The sequence below is a fragment of the Wyeomyia smithii genome, chromosome 2 (genome assembly GCF_029784165.1).
Source record: "Wyeomyia smithii strain HCP4-BCI-WySm-NY-G18 chromosome 2, ASM2978416v1, whole genome shotgun sequence".
Lineage (NCBI taxonomy): Eukaryota > Metazoa > Arthropoda > Insecta > Diptera > Culicidae > Wyeomyia > Wyeomyia smithii.
This window is the reverse complement of record NC_073695.1, coordinates 202,630,450-202,651,453: the sequence shown is the minus strand read 5'-3', so window position 1 is coordinate 202,651,453 and position 21,004 is coordinate 202,630,450. Positions and strand designations below refer to the sequence as shown.

The window sequence follows — 21,004 nt, the reverse complement described above, 5'->3', positions numbered from 1 at the left end:
CTAAAATATTTCTTATACCATTCTACGTCTCACGTTGAGCTAGCGTTTGTGCTCTTTATAAAAAAACTGACACTAAAATAACTGAACAGTAAACACCACATATTTTTTTTGTCTGTTAACTGACAGAGTATCGATAAACAAGGGAAAGCAGACGTTCTATACACGGCTATGCTCTCATCTTCATCATCATAAAAATGCGATAATTTTGACCGATAAATAAACACTGGACTTAAAATATGCTGGTTATAGCATTGAAAATTAAGATGAAAAGATTGCATTCGGCCAGACTCATTGCTTTCGCGAAGATCAATTTCTGGCATGAACCCTTATGATTAGAGTAACATGTCTCAAACTAATTACAGGTGTTTTTTTTTAGTTTCAACTGTACTTGAGGTGCCAGATGTTGGCCATCTGCTGCCGCGAAGCTGTTTCCATTCGATACCATGTGACGGCCATCTGGCACAAAAATCACACTCAATTTCTATTCAGAGGAATCTGTTTTTGTTTGCTTTTTTCCGTTTTTTTAAATTCGTCATTGCCGTATATCACACTCCCGCCATCACTGAACCTTTGTTGTCCTACGGCACTTTGCATTCTAGCCGACTACGTATCGGCCCATAATACCCCAGCATAGCATTATCGCATTCTTCCGACCGAGAGGCATCGTGAGAACCGTCTCGTGCACCTGTATGATACGATGAGAGTGAGTGCGCGACTGAGTGCAGCATCTAACACCAGAGTTATGTGAGTGTCGAACTGAGTGTTGTGAGTAAAACAAAACGACAGATGATTATGACCGTTCCTGGCATTCCATTTGCGTTCGTTGTCCGTGACGGTTCGGTTTCTAAGCAGCAGCAGCAGAAGCAGAAGCAACAGTAACGCCAACAACAGCAGCAGTAGTACTGGCAGCTGGCATCCTGTTTGACTCCAGCCAGTGAGTGTAGCAGTAAAGTTCTATTATCTTGCCGCAGCAGTGTTGTGGTTTGTGTTGCAGTGTTTGGTACCAGTGCGAAATTATTTCCCCATTTTTAGCGTATACAACACATACGGTGGGCGGTTATTATTATTTTGCGAGATACCAGGTGCTTTTGTAATCGCCGGACGTAGTGATCTGTTCAGTGATTAGTTTTGAAAAAAAGAAAAGTTTGGTTTATTGTATTAAGATCCCGAGGCAAATGAGGTGGCGAATCCGGCGATGTTTGCCAATGTGAAATAACTGTAGATGCGAAGATTCGCCAGTGCCCTGAATTGATTGATGGTCTCAGCGGTGTTGTTTTTTTGGCCATTAAAAAGTAGTAAACCAACCGCAAAGTTGACAGTTTTATCACGGGCAGCCCGGTGGGGATTAGCGTGTTCTGTGTCAACACCCCGAAGTCATAAAGAATTAACGATCATTAGAGCGAGGTGCTTCTTTCACCTGTCCTCATCGTCAGCTGGATATAAATAAACACTTTAAGGTAAGAGGCTGCCTGCTTTACATGAACCTAGAAAGTAGTTCGTACCTTTTTTTCTCTTGCGGTGAGGGGGGAAACTTCGTGACGGGACGAATGCAATTTGCCCGACAGTTTAAATGAAAACACACATTAATACCAGAGATCACCGAAAGCAATAGGCGTAATAAATCAAACCTAGAAAATTGCTTCTGGCATAATTCGAGCGTGGCTGGCCGCTTGCCTGCTGGTCGGTCTAGGCTAAACCGAACTTCGCCACGCCGGACGGTTACGTTACTTTCATGGCGCTCCTGGGGCGGACCAGGGATCGCCAAGGAGGCAGCCGCTCGGAGGACTACTGCAGACACTATCTCGCAGCGTAGGTACATGATAATAATTTGCCATGAACACATCAATTCCCATGCGCTCTTTCGCTCCAATCCGATGATTGCTCCGAAACACGCAACCCAAAATAAACATTGGAGCAGCGAACTTCGTATAGGATGTTTATTCTGGCTTCTACATCGATACATGGCTGAAGATGCACAGCGGGGCAAGCGAGTGGAAGAGGTGGCCAATTTCAAGTATTGCCAGTACATAATTTTTACTCATGCTTATTTTATTCATGCTTATTGTTTGATTTTCACACAACATTAATAGTAAAATGCTTAAACTAAGTGAGAAAAATAGTAAAAGGGAGAAATCTGACGAAATTTGACTTTTCAACTATATTTTCTGTATTTCTGCTATTTACTTTTCGAAGAGTATATCATACAAATGTTGACCACGTCTACGTTAGTCCATAACGAAGGTTTAATTTTAAACCAAATTTATTCCTTGGAATTTCCATTGTCTAATTCCACTAGCCAATAAACTACACCAAACTGTTGTAAATTGATTGTTCAATGTTCAACAAAGTAAATTTGGTGCGAAATGTGGTATTAACTCTAGAGGATGGGTTTTACTAGGTCGATTATGACGATCATAAAAGAGCCGTGACATGTAGAAGCAGTAGCGTAGCTAGGGGGGTGCGGTTGGTGCGGTCCGCACCAGGCTCACTGCTCAAAGGGGCCCCAAAATCTTGCGAACACCAAACCGGTCAACATGCCCATCTGAACTTAACCTTATGTATTTGTGCTCGCCACTCTGCTATCGTGATCCACACGGACAAAGTATACGTGATACCGATGTTCATTTTTACCATGATTCGTGATTCGACTGACGCAGAAGTTGAATGTTTCGCGATCGCAGAAAACATTCGATGCAACGTGGAAACACGCAACGAAGGAAGTATTTTTTTACAATGTTGAAAACCAGACTTGGTAAAGCACGCACCGCACTAGAGGCGGAACAAAGATTGAGTTCTTGCTTGCTGGGTATCACGCACTTGAGCTGAGTGCTTCGGTCGATGATTAGACACGCGAAGAATGAAGAATACCACCACAGAACGGATATCTCTTCGTTGGTGTTTTTCTAAAGTTACATAGAGCGCACGGTTCAGCCCCGAATCATTTTGCTTGCTTTTATGCTTCGTGGCATCTTCGTCTCCTTGTACTCTGCTTCTCTTTGGTATATATATTACACGCGCTGACGACGTATGCGGGTGAGTGGGTGAGTATATATTTGTGTTGTTTTTGAATTTAAATGTCATGGATTCAATGAAATGAAATTTAATGTAATGAAGCAAAATAATGCTCTGTTTAATAGGTTCAAAAGAACACACCGTGAAACCTTTTACAGTTTTTGCAACAGTTGCAATTACTTGGATTTGTTTGTTTTGTTTAGCAATTACTTGGATTTGTTTGTTTCGTTTAACATAATTTGGCGATGTCACCGAGCGGTTCGGAAGGGTGCTTTTACCAAGTCTGGTAAACGCTGTCTATCTGTGGCTAACTTGAAAACATGAAACAAAGCGAGGGAAATAATTTGCGTTAACGCGAGACTATATGCACCCGAAAACAGTTGGCTCTAAGTTAAAGTTGATCAAGTTTCTTTAAGTTAAAGTTGATCAAGAACTATTTGAGGTCAACGATGAGTAACTTGAGATTAACAAACCTTGCCATTTTATCAATCGAACGTGAAATCACTGATTCCATTGATTTTGAATCTGTATTTCTGATTTTGTCAACCAAACGGCTAGGAAAGTGAGTATCTAAATACCTAATTATTGATTTTGCGGACAACGGAATACCCTTACTAACACGCAGAGAATCCTGAGTAAGAATCCCCAGGATACCGATTAACACGGTGACGGAATCGTGAAAGGAATCGCAAACACGATCCGGAGGATTCCCACTCACGATTCTTATTCAAGAATCCTAGAGCAACATACAGGGCATTCCTGAGGATTTTTTTTTCAGGAATCCTTTTCAAGGACGCGCACGAATCCAATGTGAGGAATCCTAGAGAATCTATGCGAATCGTATGTGTTCGTCCGGGTAAATAAGTAGAAAAATCTAATTTTTTTGTTTGTCTCGATTCCTTTTATGGAAGAAAAAACTGCCCAGTCATTTTCATTAGGGGCCCACATTTTTGTTACCGCACCAGGCCCACCAAACCATAGCTACGCCACTGTGTAGAAGTTTGAACATACATTTTGAGAATAAGCTACACTGAAAGAAAAAAATTGAAACATTATGAAGTAAGCATTAAAGCACTACATAAATGCGAAAAAAGTAATTTATAAGATGTGCTCTTTTGTTGTTTTTGTTGTTGTTTTTTTTTTCAAATTGCATTTTAAAAGACTAGTTACCTATAAATCATTAAAAGTATTGCCCATCGCAAAGTATTGCCCATCGCCTTTCGAGGCTGTCAACAAATCCAGTCGTTTTTCGACGCTTTGATATTAGCAGAACAGTTGATCAACCAGACCCTGTGCCATCGAACAGAACAAGTAATATTCGAACCTAACACATGGGAAATTGGTGAGGTAGTAATTTCCATTTGAGCATTTCTGTGTAAGTTTTAACATCTTTGGTAGTATGAGGTCGAGCATTGTCATGCAGTAAAATAATTTTTTTATGCCTCTGGTCGTATTATGGCACTCATTTTTCGCCCAGTGCTCGGCGCAATCGCATCAATCGATATTTGGTACTGTCCCTAATAACTGACATTGTTGATACAATTTTCATCACCCGTCACGATGCGATGAAGAAACCCCTTCCCTTTTGCCGCTGGAGCAATTGTTCACAGGCGAAAAACAATATTGAACGTCCCTTGATTTTAAATCATAAGGAACCTAAGTTTCTTGTTTTTGAATCATTCCAAAATATAATATATATATATATATATATATATATATATATATATATATATATATATATATATATATATATATATATATATATATATATATATATATATATATATATATATATATAATATATATATAAATAAATATATATATATATATATATATATATATATATATATATATATATATATATATATATATAATATATAATACCGAAATTCCTGCGTTTGGCATGGATTCTCGCCGAGTAATTACTCCAGTACAGTGTTTCGGAAGGCTTGAACTCTTCATTAACACGAACAGTCGTCAACATGGAAATTCCAGTCTTTAAAGCGACAGAACAAACACGTTTTATACTTAGAACAGCGTTTAAGTAACCTTTTTCAACCCTCGATGCGCTTCAGCTACTGTTTTCTTTCGATCAAATGGAAAAGTGATACTTTCCGCAAATGACGTTTATTTGGTATAAAATCAGACATGACAAAGCGGAAAGCTATACATTTCAACTTAGTTCATAACGTTCAAAACTATTTTCAAGGACATCTTGAGCGAAAGATTTTGATTTGTTTTGAAAAAGTCAAATGAAATTTCTCGTATCCTAGATGACGAAACATAAAATGACGTTTTCTATAAGTTTTCGAAGCTTTCTAGCCACCCGATTAAGTATTTTATAATAAGCACTCGCATTTTAAACATCCTCTTGCACTTTTGTATAGTCATATTTTAAAAGAATAATTTCAACTAGCAATAAAAATAAGCTTTCACCGCACCACTTTAACCCACTGTGCACTGGCGAGGCCACACCGCGTAACCGGACGACTGCAAACGATTGGCGATGATTGCGCTGCACATGTTTCGGTTCACGTGGTTGTGATTTTCTAATCTTTTATTCAGCAACTTCTTCCAGTTAATCGAACGCGCTACAAAGGAAGTCGTGCGTTTTTTTTTTGTTCCCGTACCCTGCTTGTTCTTAGCTTCACTTGCACCCTCGTACCGTAAAGTAACGCACACGGTACATTATGGGAAACCCGTTCGCTATCACCCTTCACTGGACGACTGCGCCCCGGCGGAAACTAATGGCCGGCGCTTAGGAACCCGCCACAGGATAGTTTCGCTATTTCGCCGTCGTAGCAGAAGGGATAGATCGAGTAGCGAAACCATTTATTTACACCTGTCACACGAATCAGTCTAAATTTATGGGATCATATGTTGACATGGTAGCGGTATTTGGTGCCGCCAAGGAGAGCAGCATTATTCGTAGACGCGCTCTCCGCTGTCGTCATCCATGAGTTTTCTTCCCGGTTCCACGGCGGGATCCTCCCGTTGTTGCCGCATCATGTTTCGGTCGGTTCCGTCGTCTGCTGACGCGGGCATTATGTGTGTGTGCATGTGGTGTGGAAGAAAAGCGAAAAGCAGCACCCGGACAGCATGTGTAAAGACAAACGTCTGCCACAGCTGTTTTCCCAAAACATACGAAGCAAATATGCATACAAAAAAGAGCGAGCAGTCCGCCGTAGTGCAGCAGAAGGTGAGGGGTGAGGGCTGCTGCAGGAAAATAAGTTGAACTGGGCGAGTATTGACTTGAATGCTTGTTTTCCATGGAGAGCAGTTCTTGGCTAGTGGCATCTACTTTGTCTTCTACTTATTTTACATTTGTGAAAATTCATGTACCCATTCGTCTAATTAGTAAATGTTTTCAAGACCTCTTGTATTTTTTGACGGAAAAATGCGTTTCTTTGCAAGAAGAGTACCTAAATTGTGCGGCTAATAATATAGAATAATTTAGTTTATGTCACACCATCAAACACACAAAATCAGAACAATATAATTTTTTGAATTTGAGTGAGCAAAAAAAAGTAAATCTCATCAATATTTATAAAATATAGAGTAATGCATAAAAGAATGATTATAATTATATTATAATTATCAGTTATTACCTTGCTTTTAGCTTCAAAAAGTCCTGCCTCAGTTTTTCCCAATCGCTACTCAGTCTGTTCATAAATATAAGTATAATCGAAAGAAACCTAAGCAAACATCCATTTGAAAGCTTCAGTCCATCAAATACTCACAGCTCACAGCGAGTGCGATAAAATCCTCTTTCTGAACATTCTCTAAATTTTTACGACATATTTTGCTCTCACGGCATTACTTATGTTTATTTTTGAAAGGTGATGAAACAATCACGCTACGGAATTTAGTCACAGGACTAGGTTCATCTTCGTGCAACTTCGTTTTTATTCTAAAAATCGCTTTAGTTCAGTTTGGGGGTAAGACTAACGCTTATCTAATTTCATGATTGCATTTCACAGTAAGTTTCCCCAGTTTAGCAATAATGGCCTTAAATATAAAGCCGTTGATTTAAAACATTGTCAAAAACGCATTTCAAAATTAAAGATGTTGGCCAAATTTTTTGCTGAGCTCCGGAAAGCGGAAGCCCCGGTGAAACTGGTTACATTCACAATGGTTCCGAAACCAGGTTTGCGGAATATCGAAGAGCTCGGTCATGGGCGGCCATAAGACGTCTAAGTGGCCAAATACCGCTCGCCAATAGTGTTGTATTGCAAAAATTTGAAGTTTGATATGTCACAAGCAAAGTATCGGTATTTTGAATCTTACCTGTGTCCCCGGAAGAGTACTTATCCCACGGTTCTGCTTTGATAATTACGTAACAACGGAAAACTTCGAAATGTCCTCTACTGTCCCAAAAACTGCGATCTTGTGAAAATTTCGCATTAGATCTTATGAATTGCAGGTAGAAGGATTCGAAATTTTTCGGTTCTGCAGTGGTCAGGTACACAAATGTTTGTACGATTCATGTGCATTCGCCAACATAAACTGTTCGCGTGAAATGTGAATGACTCCAAAATTGTTTTCCATTTTTAAAAACTTATTGAAATCGTTTTAGGCTATTCAGTTTTGTTAAAGTAGCTAAGTTTCACTTCAAATTCATCCAAACAATGATGTGAATCACCCCGGGATGATTGGCGTAAACTTTTTGGAGTATATTCAAAAACAGTAGAATTGTTGCTAGACTTTTGAAGTAGTGACTGGATGTCGCTCAACGCTTGCCAGTACTCATGTCGAAAATGTTAAACAATTTTGTATTCAGTATGATCTTGACATATAACATGTACTTAACATTAATCAATCAAGAATTTCGGGAAGCTAATTTACTTAAACTTGTGAGGCATTTATGGAAAAAAAGAAATTTTGTTCACATTACGGGCAGCCAAATTATAAATGCTAGGCGTTGAAATGTATCAATGCCCAATAATCCCGTATTATTGTTATTATTTTTGCCAGAAAATTAAAGGAAAATTCTCTAAACTTCAAATCCAGCCTAAAAATGATGCAGGAACAATCAATAGTAACTGAGATATAATTCGAAAAATTTAAGTAAATTTATAATCAATTTCCAATTTAAATAATCGAAGAGGTTGTTTATAAGACACGACCGAAAGTTTAACGTTGAATTTCGATAGCCTGTCTTATGCCAATGTATTTTTTGCAATTAGCTTGAGAACACACTCGATTGGAAGAATACACTGCAAGCAAACAACGAGACGATCTTACACACCACCGGCACACTCACAGCTATAAGCAGTGGCAAAATGGCTGAGATCAAACATGACGCAACAGATTCGGACATAATTACTAACATGTCCAAATACTGTGCAGTGCTGCGGTCCGTCGGTTCGTCCGGCTCTAGTCAGTTTCCAGTAAGAGTCAACCGTCCTCTTGGTGCAGCAATCGGTGATAAAATGAAGACTGAATTTTGGCAACAACAAATCGCTTTTGAAGGCAAATCGTTTGTATAGTTTAGCGTCGGCTGTGCTGGGGAAGAAGGCCTTGTTTAAGCTCTGTCTAGATGAAACATGTATTCAACAAGGTTCTACATTTTTCAATAGTACAATACAGTGGCGTAGCCAAAGAAAGGGTTTTAGGGTTCCTCCTCCAAGAGCCTTCGATCTTCGGAAGCCTGATTACACAGGCTATATTAATTTTCTAGAGCTTAGCCAGAAACTTGTAATACATAATGATGCGGTCGTCATTGTTTCTCTAGCGAAACAAGGTGTCTAGTATCAGCACTTTATTCCGGCGAAAAAATGTCGAGAAAATATACTATTTCATACAACGCAACCGAAAGCTACCTAGAAAGTTTGTCTGTGAAAACACAATTTTGTGACTAAACCTGGTTCTGGGAAAAAGGCTGCTGCACGATGGAGTTGGAACTTAAATGGGGTCTTTTTTTCTAGAAAACCAAACTTTTGATACCAACCACTGAACAAAATTCGGAAAGTCGATTTCCATTGGCTCCCTTCTGTTTATTTCAGTCAATAAACAACAATATTGTTCTAGAATTGACCATAGAGTGAACTACGCTACGGTTTATTCAAACAGCCAGTGCGTTGCACGGTTAGCGTTATCACTGCAGATAGTAAGGAAACACTTCATCTTTTACGTTGTTCTTTCTTATTCTCTCTCTTGAATATTCTCCCGCACTCATATATCTACTAAAACGCAACCCGTATTGAGAGTAAGTGATATGAGCGTGCAAAACCACCGTTTTTCTAATCCTGTTTTGCTGCATTATAGTCATTGATTTAGGTTACTCTTATTTTAATATCATAAAAAATCACATTTTTAGTTAAACCAGAAGGACCCGGAAGGAGTTTCTGGCTACGCCACTGGTACAATAATTAGAATCAAAAAATCAGAATTTTCGCATTTTGTTGGACGCAGAGCTTATTTTTCCATCGATTGTCTTAAGAATGAAGAACATCCGTTGGAAAGTGACTGAGTTTCGAATGCTTGCTCAGTGGACAATTTTCGTAAAGCTCTCGATGTTTTCGGTGGTGGTAGTAGCGCTGTAGTGGTAGTAAAAACGAAATTTACATGAGCATTTTGCTTAATTACCGGAAAACTGCTATTAGTTACCCTGTTTTAATTTTTTTCTAACTTTTTAGTACTAACTTTTATCTATTATTATACTTTTATCTATTATTATGCAATCTATTTTTATCAAAAAACTTGATTTACCCATACAACTGCATTGAATCAATAGAATTGTATAGGAGAATCAAGTTTTTTGATAAAAAGAGATTGCACCATTTTAACAACATGATTATTGGTGGGTTTGAGAAATGAAACTCTTGGTTTATGAGGAAAAATTAATAATTGTGTTTATGATGCATTAGGAGAAATCATCCATTTCTGCAAACATGAAGAAAATATATCTAGACTTTTTTGCAGCCTACTGCATATGACACGAAGGCTTTTTCCTTTTACGGAAATGCTTGTATCGTCACAAAACAGAGATTTCTCACATCCTGGTGGTAACTCAGGAAGACCAGAAGTAAAAATATTATATAAGACCGGGCCAAAGATACTTCCTTGAGGTACACCAGCTCTAACAGGCAATCTATCAGATTTACTATTTAAATAGTTAACCTGAAAAGTGCGGTCAGTCAAGTAACTTTGTATCATTTTTGTAATGTTAGAGGAAAACGGAAATTGGACATTTTAGCTATCAAAACTTTATGCCAAAAACTGTCGAATGCTTGTTTTATGTCTAGAAGAGCAGCTCCAATGGAATAATCTTCAGGTTTATTAGTACGAATCATATTAGTTACTTTAAGTAACTGGTGAGTAGTCGAATGCCCATGGCGAAATCCGAACTGCTCATTTGCAAAAATTGAATTTTCATTGATATGTGTCATCATTCTATTGAGAATCATTCTTTCAAAAAGTTTGCTTGTAGAAGAGAGTAAACTTATTGGACGATAACTTTTGCTTCAGCTGGTTTTTTTTAGGTTTAAGAATTAGAGTGACTTTGGCATTTTCCATTTTGAGGGAAAATATGCTAATTCAAAGATTCTGTTAAAAATTCTCACCAAAAAATTTGAAGAGCTTTCGGGAAGTCATTTGAGGAGGATCAAAAATTCTCATCATCTCCTGGTGCTTTCATGTTTTTGAAGTTCTTGGAAGTAGTTCGTATTTCATTCAAGTTTGTTTCCAGTATCTCTTCAGGAGAAAATTCTTGAGTGGTGATCCGATCTGAGCTTTTTGTTCATTCGTAAGAAATATGTGGTCACCATTTTAGAGAGCTGGAATGGGCTTTAAAGTAATTTCGAGAAAAACGAGTTCGAAGTTTACTACTCTGTAAATTTTGAAGATTTTAATATTTCTGCATAATTTTGGTGTTATAAAGTAGAGTTACTCTTTGATAATGTTAATTACGTTTTTTGTAGAATAAAAAAAAAACATCAGAATACGTTTACAACAGTACTACTTTTGAACATTCTTACTTCCAAAATGTCATTTTTTACATTTATTTAAACAGGTAAAAACTATATCTAGTCGATAATTTTCTCAGCTTTCAAATGAAACCAATATAATCACTATATGTCGTACTTAAAGTTAGAGTCACTTCTTGGAAAAGTATCCAAGGAACATACAAGTTAAATAACTCCGAGTAGATTAACGTTAACTCTTTCGTTTAAGTGTTCTAACTTTAAGTGTATTCAGAGCAATTTCATCGGTTCCATTGAAAAACTAGTGAAATTTTCTTCTAGATTCAACTTTTACGTGTCTCAGTAAATGTGAAAAATAACATTTTGAAGGTAAACATTAGAGTGCTAATGAGATGTAGAAATAAAATTGATGTTCGAATATCGTTTAGCGGTAGGGCTCAAAAGTTTCGTCCCCATGCAAAATTTCAGCTCGATCGGACATCGGGAGCACGTGCCTCGAAACGGTCAAAGTTTCAACTTTATTATTTCATTTTGGAACTTTGTCATGGAAAATAATCATGAATGTATTGATGAAAACAACACTCGCGGTGCCAATTTAAAACAACAGAAACGTTTCTGGTTTCTCCTATAAATATCACCAAGTTGAAAATATGTAAATATAGAATGTTTCCAACAAACCACTTTGTGACTATTACTAAAGATTGTATAAGGCTCTAAGCCCCGACTTTTCGACGCTTTTTAAGCATTCCTGACCATTTCTAGAGAAACATTTTAAAAGGTCCTATCTGCTTTGATCGATTTTTTGATCGACCACTTTCATTCAATCACCACAACTTATTAAACACCTTTTATGCTACGTTATTTGCACGAGTTGATAGTAGAGGGATCACTTTAGCCTTCTGAACGAAAACCACGCTTGGGAAAGTTACTAAAGCTGAACCATTACCAAAATAAAAAGACGCTCCGAAAAAACGATAAAAGCAGATAGGACTTTTTGAAATATTTATCCAGATTTACAGAACATGTTCTTCATACGAAAACGAATCTTCTCTTAAAGGTCACCAACATGTCATTTGTGCGGACTGGGAGTCATTTTCCATTAGGGTGGTCATTTTTGTCAAAATTTTGAGAAAAATACGGGAAAACCCGCATTTGAATGGAATGTTTAAGAATAAAGATGCTACTGTGTACAAGCTCGGAAATTTTCGAAAATTACTACCTGTTCTTTTTGTCATCGATGTTTTTCGTGAAATTTTGATCGCTTTGAGGCACGTGTTCCCGATGTTTGGGACTTTTTCCAAGAAGACGAAGCTTTTGAGCCCTACTGCTAAACGATATTCGAAAAATCGATTTTTATTGGCACTCTAGTAAACATGTTTATAAGCAATACTGTTTTAAACGTATTCTGGTGTTTTCTCGCTAATAAACGTGGTTAACGTAATGTTTTTTTTAGCCCAAATTGAACATTTTCAATCGCTCCACAGTTCGTTCTGTGATATGAACTCTCTATCTGCTTTACCCTTCTGGAAACTATCCCGGAATATTTTTTCACACCAATGATCATAAGAAACTTGCAAACGCCAGTCGCAAAAAAAAAACATATTATCTCTTCAGCTCAAGGCAGTCAGCAACAGATTTTTAAACAAAATATAATATTTATGTAATATGAATGCTATCGACTGTGACGTGTATCTATTATTGCTTGGATTTTCGGCTCATCAGTCTTTAAGCTGAACTAAACGAAGTACTGCCTCTTTTCCTTCAACGTTTCGACAGTATATTTTGTCTTTATCAAGAAGTCTACAAAAAACAAAGCAGAGATGTGTTTTCCCTATTTTAAAACCTTTTCCGAATGTCTGTTACTTACTAAAGCTTTTCGTTTTGTTTTCATTTGTAACTTATATAATACATAATTAACTGTGGTCTGTTTGCGTTTATCACATAAAATGGAACTATTTTAAATAATTTTTGTCATTGAATAATCTAGAAAAACTTGTACTCGGAAAAACATTATTTATGGTCACAATTGTTAATCTTCTACTAGTGTGTTGTCGAAATTTTATCTAGATCAGATTGTCTGAGTGCACATGATTGTCAGTTTCATGACGTCTATGAATTTTATGTTGTTTATTATTGTTTTTTACTGTGTTAAACACACCTGCATAGATAGAACTTAACCCGTCTGTATCACTTTTCTTGTTAACTGTATTGTTGTTCGTTGCTATGTGGCATATTTCCAGAATCGGTAGTGCTGTTGTGTTTCTGTGTTGGTCGAGTATTTTAACATTGTTAAGATCAAATGTGTGTTGGGTTCTAATACAGTGGTGCAAGAGTGCTGTCTTTTCACTTAGTGTTGCGAACTGTGGATCTTCTATGTCGGTGCCTGTGTCAACAAGTTTCTGCAGTGCATTCAAGTTCGATCTGGTCCCAGTAACAGAATTATTCAAAATTCCATGGATAGTGCATACAACATTAAAGATTCCTTCGAGTTTTGCGATTTCATCAACACTGTCACGTTACCTGTTGGATATTCGTTGATTTCATTGGATGTGGTTTCATTGTTCACATGCATTCCAAAGGAACTAGTAGGCCATGACGTAATTTGTTACTGGGACCAAATAAGACCAAACGCTAAGAACATTTGCTTGGACCTGTTTCTGGAGCTGGTTGAATTTTGCATCGACGCTAGTTTCTTCAAATTTGATGGACGGTACCACCAACAGGTCTTCGGAACAGCTATGGGCAACCCTTTATCGCCAATTGTAGCGGAGCTTGTCACAGAGGTATTGCTTGATTGCGTACTCAAACAGCTTAAAATCAAAGTGCCGTTCATCAAAAAATATGTCGACGATTTAGTCACTGCCATTCCACTCGATCAGCTTGACTACGTGCTCAAGATTTTTAATAGCTACAACCCTAACATCCAATTTACCTGTGAAACAGAGGAATACAACCGGTTACCTTTCCTTGACATGCTACTTGTCAGACACGATGATCAACATATATCGACGGAATGGTACCAAAAACCGATTGCAAGTGGCCGTTTTCTAAACTATTTTTCGGCGCATCCACCTCACCAAAAGATAAACATAACCATCAATTTTGTTAGTAGAGTGAACAGGTTGTCCACTGGCCTATCGGAGTCTGCAAAAGTCAACATGATGGACCAACATTTGAAGCTGAACGACTACCCTTAGACACTGCGACATCGCCTGATCAACCAGAGAAACTGTAGGAGTACCGAGCAACATAGTTCCAACCAATCGCCGAGTGAACACCTGGAATACACTTACCGGTCAATAGCATACATTCCGTATCTCACCGATAAGATCAGTAAGTTCCTGAAAAACGATTACAAAACAGTTAAGTTAGCCACACGAAAGACAAACATGGCCAAACAATATTATACACAAACAAAAGATAAAATAGCAAAAGACGACCACACCAATGTTATTTATAGTATTTCATGCAACGACTGCAGTTCACAATATATTGGCATGACTACAAATAAGTTAAAAACACAAATTAGCGGACACAGATCAAACTTGAATGCACTGCTGAAGCTTGTTGACACAGGCACCGACATAGAAGATCCACAATTCGCAACACTAAGTGAAAAGACAGCACTCTTGCACCACTGTATTAGAACCCAACACACATTTGATCTTAACAATGTTAAAATACTCGACCAACACAGAAACACAACAGCACTACCGATTCTGGAAATATGCCACATAGCAACGAATACAGTTAACAAGAAAAGTGATACAGACGGGTTAAGTTCTATTCATGCAGGTGTGTTTAACACAGTAAAAACAATAATAAACAACATAAAATTAATAGACGTCATGAAACTGACAATCATGCGCACTCAGACAATCTGATCTAGATAGAATTTCGACAACACACTAGTAGAAGATTAACGATTGTGACCATAAATAATGTTTTTCCGAGTACAAGTTTTTCTAGATTATTCAATGACAAAAATTATTTAAAATAGTTCCATTTTATGTGATAAACGCAAACAGACCACAGTTAATTATGTATTATATAAGTTACAAATGAAAACAAAACGAAAAGCTTTAGTAAGTAACAGACATTTGGAAAAGGTTTTAAAATAGGGAAAACACATCTCTGCTTTGTTTTTTGTAGACTTCTTGATAAAGACAAAATATATTGTCGAAACGTTGAAGGAAAAGAGGTAGTACTTCGTTTAGTTCAGCTTAAAGACTGATAAGCCGAAAATCCAAGCAATTATAATATTTATGATCATCTGTATAAATCAACCTGTGTGCTAGCGGCAAAACAAGTCAGACATCGTTGTAAAAATAACAAGAAAAGCCAATGGACCAAGGTGTTTCTGCGATAAAGGTCGATCTTCAGATAAGAGTTCATCCGGTCAACAAGAGGAGATGCAACTACAAGTCTTTCGATTTTCGCAAATGATAGCATGATCGTAGCATGTAATACACTAAGGTCGCTTTTTACGCGGTTTTTTTTACGCGGGTTTCTTTTTACGCGGCTTTTTTACGTGGATTCCGGAATTTACGCGTTTTTTTTTTACGTGGATTCCGGAATTTACGCGTTTTTTTTACGCGGCATGTATCCCCGCGTAAAAAGCGACTTTAGTGTATTTGTTTCCGAATAAGATTTCAAGCAGCTTGGAACCTGTATATAACCTGTTATACCAGGACAGTTTAGAATGTTTTGCTTGTCGTCGTGCTTAAAGACAGGAAACAAAAAATGAAACTCTGACTGTGCCAATGAGTTGTTGAATATCTATACCTATAAAAATGCAGTCCGGTCTGTCTGTCGGTCTGTCTGTCTGTCTGATCCATATAGGCTCGGAAACTACCGAACTGATCGACGTGAAAATTTGTATGTAGGGGTTTTAGAGACCGAGAAAGGTTCCTATGATGGTTTGAGACCCCTCCCTCTTCTGGAAGGAAGGGGTCCCATACAAATGAAATACAAATTTCTGCACATCTCAAAAACTAACCAAGCAAACGGAACCAAATTTGGCATGTGGATGTTTTTAGGAGTAACAAATATGTTCATATTGGTTCGACATCCCTCCCTCTTCTGGAAGGGAGGGGTTCCATACAAATGAAACACAAATTCCTCCACATCTCGAGAACTAACCAAGCAAATAGAACCAAATTTGGTAGGTGGATGTTTTCAGGGGTAACAAATTTATCCATAATGGTTTGACACCCCTTCCTTTTCTGTGAGAGAGGGGTTCCATGCAAATGAAACACAAATTTCTACTTATCTCGAGAACTAACCGACTAAATGGAACCAAATTTGGCAGGTGAATGTTTTTAGGGGTAACAAATATATCCATAATGGTTTGACACCCCTCCCTCTTCTATAAGGGATACCATACAAATGAAACTAAAATCTCGCACAGCTCGAGAACCAATCAAGCAAATATAACTAAATTTGGCAAGTGAATGTTTTTAGGTGTAACAAACATGTCCATAATGTTTCGACACCCTTACTTCTTCTGGCATATCTCCAAATACCATTTCAATATCTAAGATGGCGACTTCTGGTTTCTGAAAAACAGCGGCAAATGACCAAATACCACCCAATATGAGTGTTTCTTTAACCAGAATGACGCTCAGAGGCTAAAAATTGACTCCTAATGCCATTTTGAAATTTAAGATGGCGACTTCCGGTTTCTGAAAACAGCGGCAAATGATCAAATACCACCCAATATGGGTATTTCCGGAATTGTTATGACGCACTGAGACCACAAATCGACCTCAGACAATATTTGAATTGTAAGATGGCGACTTCCGGTGTCTGGAAAACAGCCGAAAATGACCGAATACCACACAATATGAGTGTTTCTTTAACCAGAATGACGCTTAGAGGCCAAAAATTGGCCCCTAATGCCATTTTGAAATTCAAGATGGCGACTTCCGGTGTCTGAAAACAGCGGCAAATGATCGAATACCACCCAATATGGGTATTTCCGGGATTGTTATGATGCACTGAAGCCACAGATCGACCTCAGACAACATTTTGAATTATAAGATGGCGACTTCCGGTGTCTGAAAAACAGTCGAAAATGACAAAATACCACTCAATATGAGTGTTTCTTTAATCAGGATGACGCTCAGGGTTTCAGGAATTGTCTCCAAATGCCATTTTGAAATCCAAGATGGCGACTTACGGTTTCCCAAAAATAGCCTGAAGTGACCAAATACCACCCAATATGGGTATCTCCGGGACTGTTATGATGCACCGAAGCCACAATTCGACCTCAGACAACATTTTGAATTGTATGATGGTGGCTTCCGGTGTTTGGAAAACAGCCAAAAGTGACAAAATACTACCCAATATGAGTGTTTCTTTAACCAGAATGACGCTCAGGGGTCAGAAATTGTCTCCAAATGCCATTTTAAAATCCAAGATGGTGACTTACGGTTTCTGAAAAATAGCCTTAAGTGGCCAAATACCACCCAATATGTGTATCACAGGATCCAGAATGATGCAAGGAGCTAAAAATTGACCTCAGACACCAATTTGAATTGTAAATGCAACTTCTGGGAAACAGCCAAAAATAACCAAATACTACTACATATGGATATTTCCGTAATCGAAATGATGTACAGAAGCCAAGCATTGACCCTGGACATTATTTTGAATTCGAAGATGACCACTTTCAGTTTCTAAAAAACAACGAAAATAACTGAAATGCATTCAATATATTTCCGGAATAGAGGTGATGTACAAAAGCCAAAAGTCGAGGATGTTGTCATTCCGATAAAACCAATCAATTCAAATGATATAAACAAATCGCATGAAATAAACGAATTTGAAATGTTTAAAATTATTAAATTGAACACTAAAATAGGCGAGACGAAGTTTGCCGGGTCAGCTAGTAATAAATAAAGATACGCATAGCAGTGATGCACATATTTTGAGTACAATGACTGAAATTGGATCTGATCCAGGGGATGAAGAGGACTTCAGTTTTCCTAGAACTGTCAAAACATCCATGTCAGAAAATTGCACATTGGACAGACTAATTAGGTTAGTTGGAACGTCTTGAGAAATGTTTGGCGAATAAATCACATTTTCCATCAAGTGAGCTGGTGAATGCGTTCTCGAGAAACATGGAAGGTGATTTTGCTATATAATAATATTCCACCACACAATAGCACAACCGGTGAAAAAAATGGCTGGAAACGTTTTCACGTTAGATTCAAATACTTCTGAAAAAGTAGAAAAATTCTTTTAATGATTGATTTGTTTTTCTAAAGAAACAGTTCTTTTGACATAAACTTTACATTGTCTACAATTTGATGGGAAAAATGTTTTTATCTTTTCAGGGTCGAAAAATGCAGACACATTTTCATTTGGTTACTGTTTTCTTGCACAGGCCGCTCTGGGCTGAAGGGAGGATTCATGAACGTTTGTCTTTCTTAGCATGTTTTTACAGAGACCTAACTAGGGGCTCTGTGATTCAAACTCAATTTTATTTTTTACTGTCCACTTGTGCGTGAGTATTTAGAAAGCAACCTCTGGCTATGCTATACTGCCCTAAAAACTGTTCACGTATAAATCTCTACAAATTCGAAAATTGGACAGCTAAAGGAATCTTGTCTTGGTTGGAACGATGTTCCTGCCGCAGCCGCTATATTTTAGTCGGTTTCTCACGCGCGCCTGTCTGAAAGACCATCATTCTTCTGCTGCCTGCTGACGACGCTGTACGATACTCTTCTGTGTATACCGATGACGAACCATTTAAAAATAAGGGTTGATGTTGATGTTGCTGTGGCTATCAAGCAGATTGTGCTGCATCAGGATGCGGCTAACTTAGTTCCCCTCTATGTGGGCTGCGGTGCCGGTGTATACATCGTTCTTTGATTTACTCCCGCATTTTCGCAAGCAAATGACGATGCTCCGTCGACGAAGTTTGATGATCTCGGCATCGTCACCGACAGGGCTCGGGCCAATATAGTTCATCCCGTTCACATGTTATAGAAGGGGCGAGTTCTTCCAGACAGTGCCGAGTGTTTCCTCCAAAATGCGAATGCGATATTATTTCATGGAAAGAAAAACATGTGTGCGCCCTCTGCTTGCAGTTTTTCGGTGCAGTAAAGGTTTGTGTTTGCTTTTTCTCCGGTCCCCGACCGAGTGCGTCTGCGACGATGTGCCGGTACATGCTGTTATGGTTGCTGCAGCATAGCTTACAAACACACGCACGTGCACAGTTTGCATAATGCATTTTGGCAGAATCTTTCCACTCGGTTGTGCAAACAGCGTTTTGTGATTGTACCCAACTTGGAGGAAACTCGGGCTGCATCTTTGTGGTTGGGCTGACCTGGTTCAGTGTTCAACCTGGATGGTCACATCTCGGGCTCCGGCTTGGAACGTTGGTTTGTTTGGTAAATTTCTTTCTCTTGGAAGTGTGCACCCATCGAGGGCAGCTGTTGACGTTCGCAATATTTGCTGGGTTTCCGTTCTTTGTTTTGCTGGAATTTCAATTTCCCGATGTTATTATCACTAGATTGATTTATTCGATTCATTTGTTTTTTCACTCAACTAAATTTCAAATACTGCACTGAAAAATTGATTAAAAACTTTGTTTGAAATATTCAGGAGAGGTTTAGGAAACTAAATTGTCTATTTAAAAACTTTAATTCAACGAGCTTTTGATATTACTCTATTTTTCAATCAATTTATGTTTTTCAAATCAATATTTCCAATGTACAATTAAAAATGAAACTTCAGACAATTTCCCAAAAGCTTCCTATTATACTTGTCGATTGTTTTAAAGCACATTCAAAAATTTTAGACCTTCTCAAATGTTAGTCACACACTCACAAAGTTTCACTAAATTCTGAGAGAGGGCTGTCAGTCTCTCAGCCGAGTTGGCGGGATATCCGATAATTCATCCTGTGGCCGATAATATAATCGGCGCACAACTCTAAATCCAACACGTGGACTGCGTGGGCCGCTACCATCAAACCCCGCTCGCAAGCGAACACCTAATGATGGATACAGCGGAGAAGTGGTACACGGCATCAGCATGTGCCAGCAGCTGAGACCAACCCATTTTGTTCTGGGTAAAAGTTTCACTCATCCACGGCCAGCAGCAGCAGTAGCAAGGGGGTGAATAACGACGAGGACTGTCGTGAACCAGAATCGAGAGCTTACACCAATCGGTGCACACTATTGGGCTTTAGTTTTCACCCCTTTGCCCAACTGTTTGCCCAATATATATAGCAGAACCATGTTGGAGAACCATTCGGTAGCCGCTGTTGCTGACGCTGATGCTCGGGCGATCGCATTCGACTCATGTACATAGCTACAGAACTGTGCGGTGCGGTGCGGCGAAGGCAAACCGGCGCTCGAGATTGAGTCTGCCAAGAGAGTTGAATGGGAGAAACACCAGATGCATTGTATGTTCGAGACACCTGTGACCACTAAAAAATTGTTAATGGAATTGGAGATTTTTGTTTTCCTTCCACAGTCCGGTACAGCTTTTCAAAACGACTCTCCTAAGGGTCGGTCCGCCCGGCTGTGAAGAAAATCCTCCGCTTCAGTCAGTTTGCTATTGCTGCTTGTGCCTCGAGTGTTTTTGAGCTTTAGGTGGAATGGGGATGAACGATTGTTAGAAATTGAGTTGCCTCTGCTGGTGCTGCTGCTGCTACTACTACTGCTACTGCCGTGGGGGATTCGTTTCATGTGTACTTGGCTAAGTGTGCTGCCTCGAGTCGCCTCAGAGGCATTATCGGTACAACTTTGGCTATATGGAGAGCCGTGCAAAGAAAGTACTGTTCTTGACAGGTGTGCAAGCCTTATGACTCCAATCTGGTTCGTGTTCGTTTCTGGCCAACTGGTGATGATAGATAGTTATTAGAACTTTTTAGGGTGGCTGTCCACACCACTGTACTACATTTTCCACTGGCCAGTAGAACCCGAAATCAATCGTTCTGATGATGTTGAATTACTGAGCAAATCAATACAATACATTTGTTATCGAGAGCCGCCAATTGCAATTGTTCGATGGCTCACTTTCGTCACAACAAGAGAAGTTAGTGGAACCG

General features: G+C 38.6%; 1 protein-coding gene across 3 annotated transcripts in view; it reads left to right on the top strand.

Annotated features, from left to right (window-relative positions):
- Positions 1-810: 810 nt before the first annotated feature.
- Positions 811-21,004, top strand: part of LOC129721297 (protein CBFA2T2) — a 203,501-nt gene continuing 183,307 nt past the window's right edge. For all 3 annotated transcript variants that reach the window (XM_055673722.1, XM_055673723.1, XM_055673721.1), the window contains exon 1: positions 811-1,457. The gene's annotated coding sequence lies outside the window, so the exon portion shown is untranslated. The remainder of the gene's footprint in view (positions 1,458-21,004) is intronic.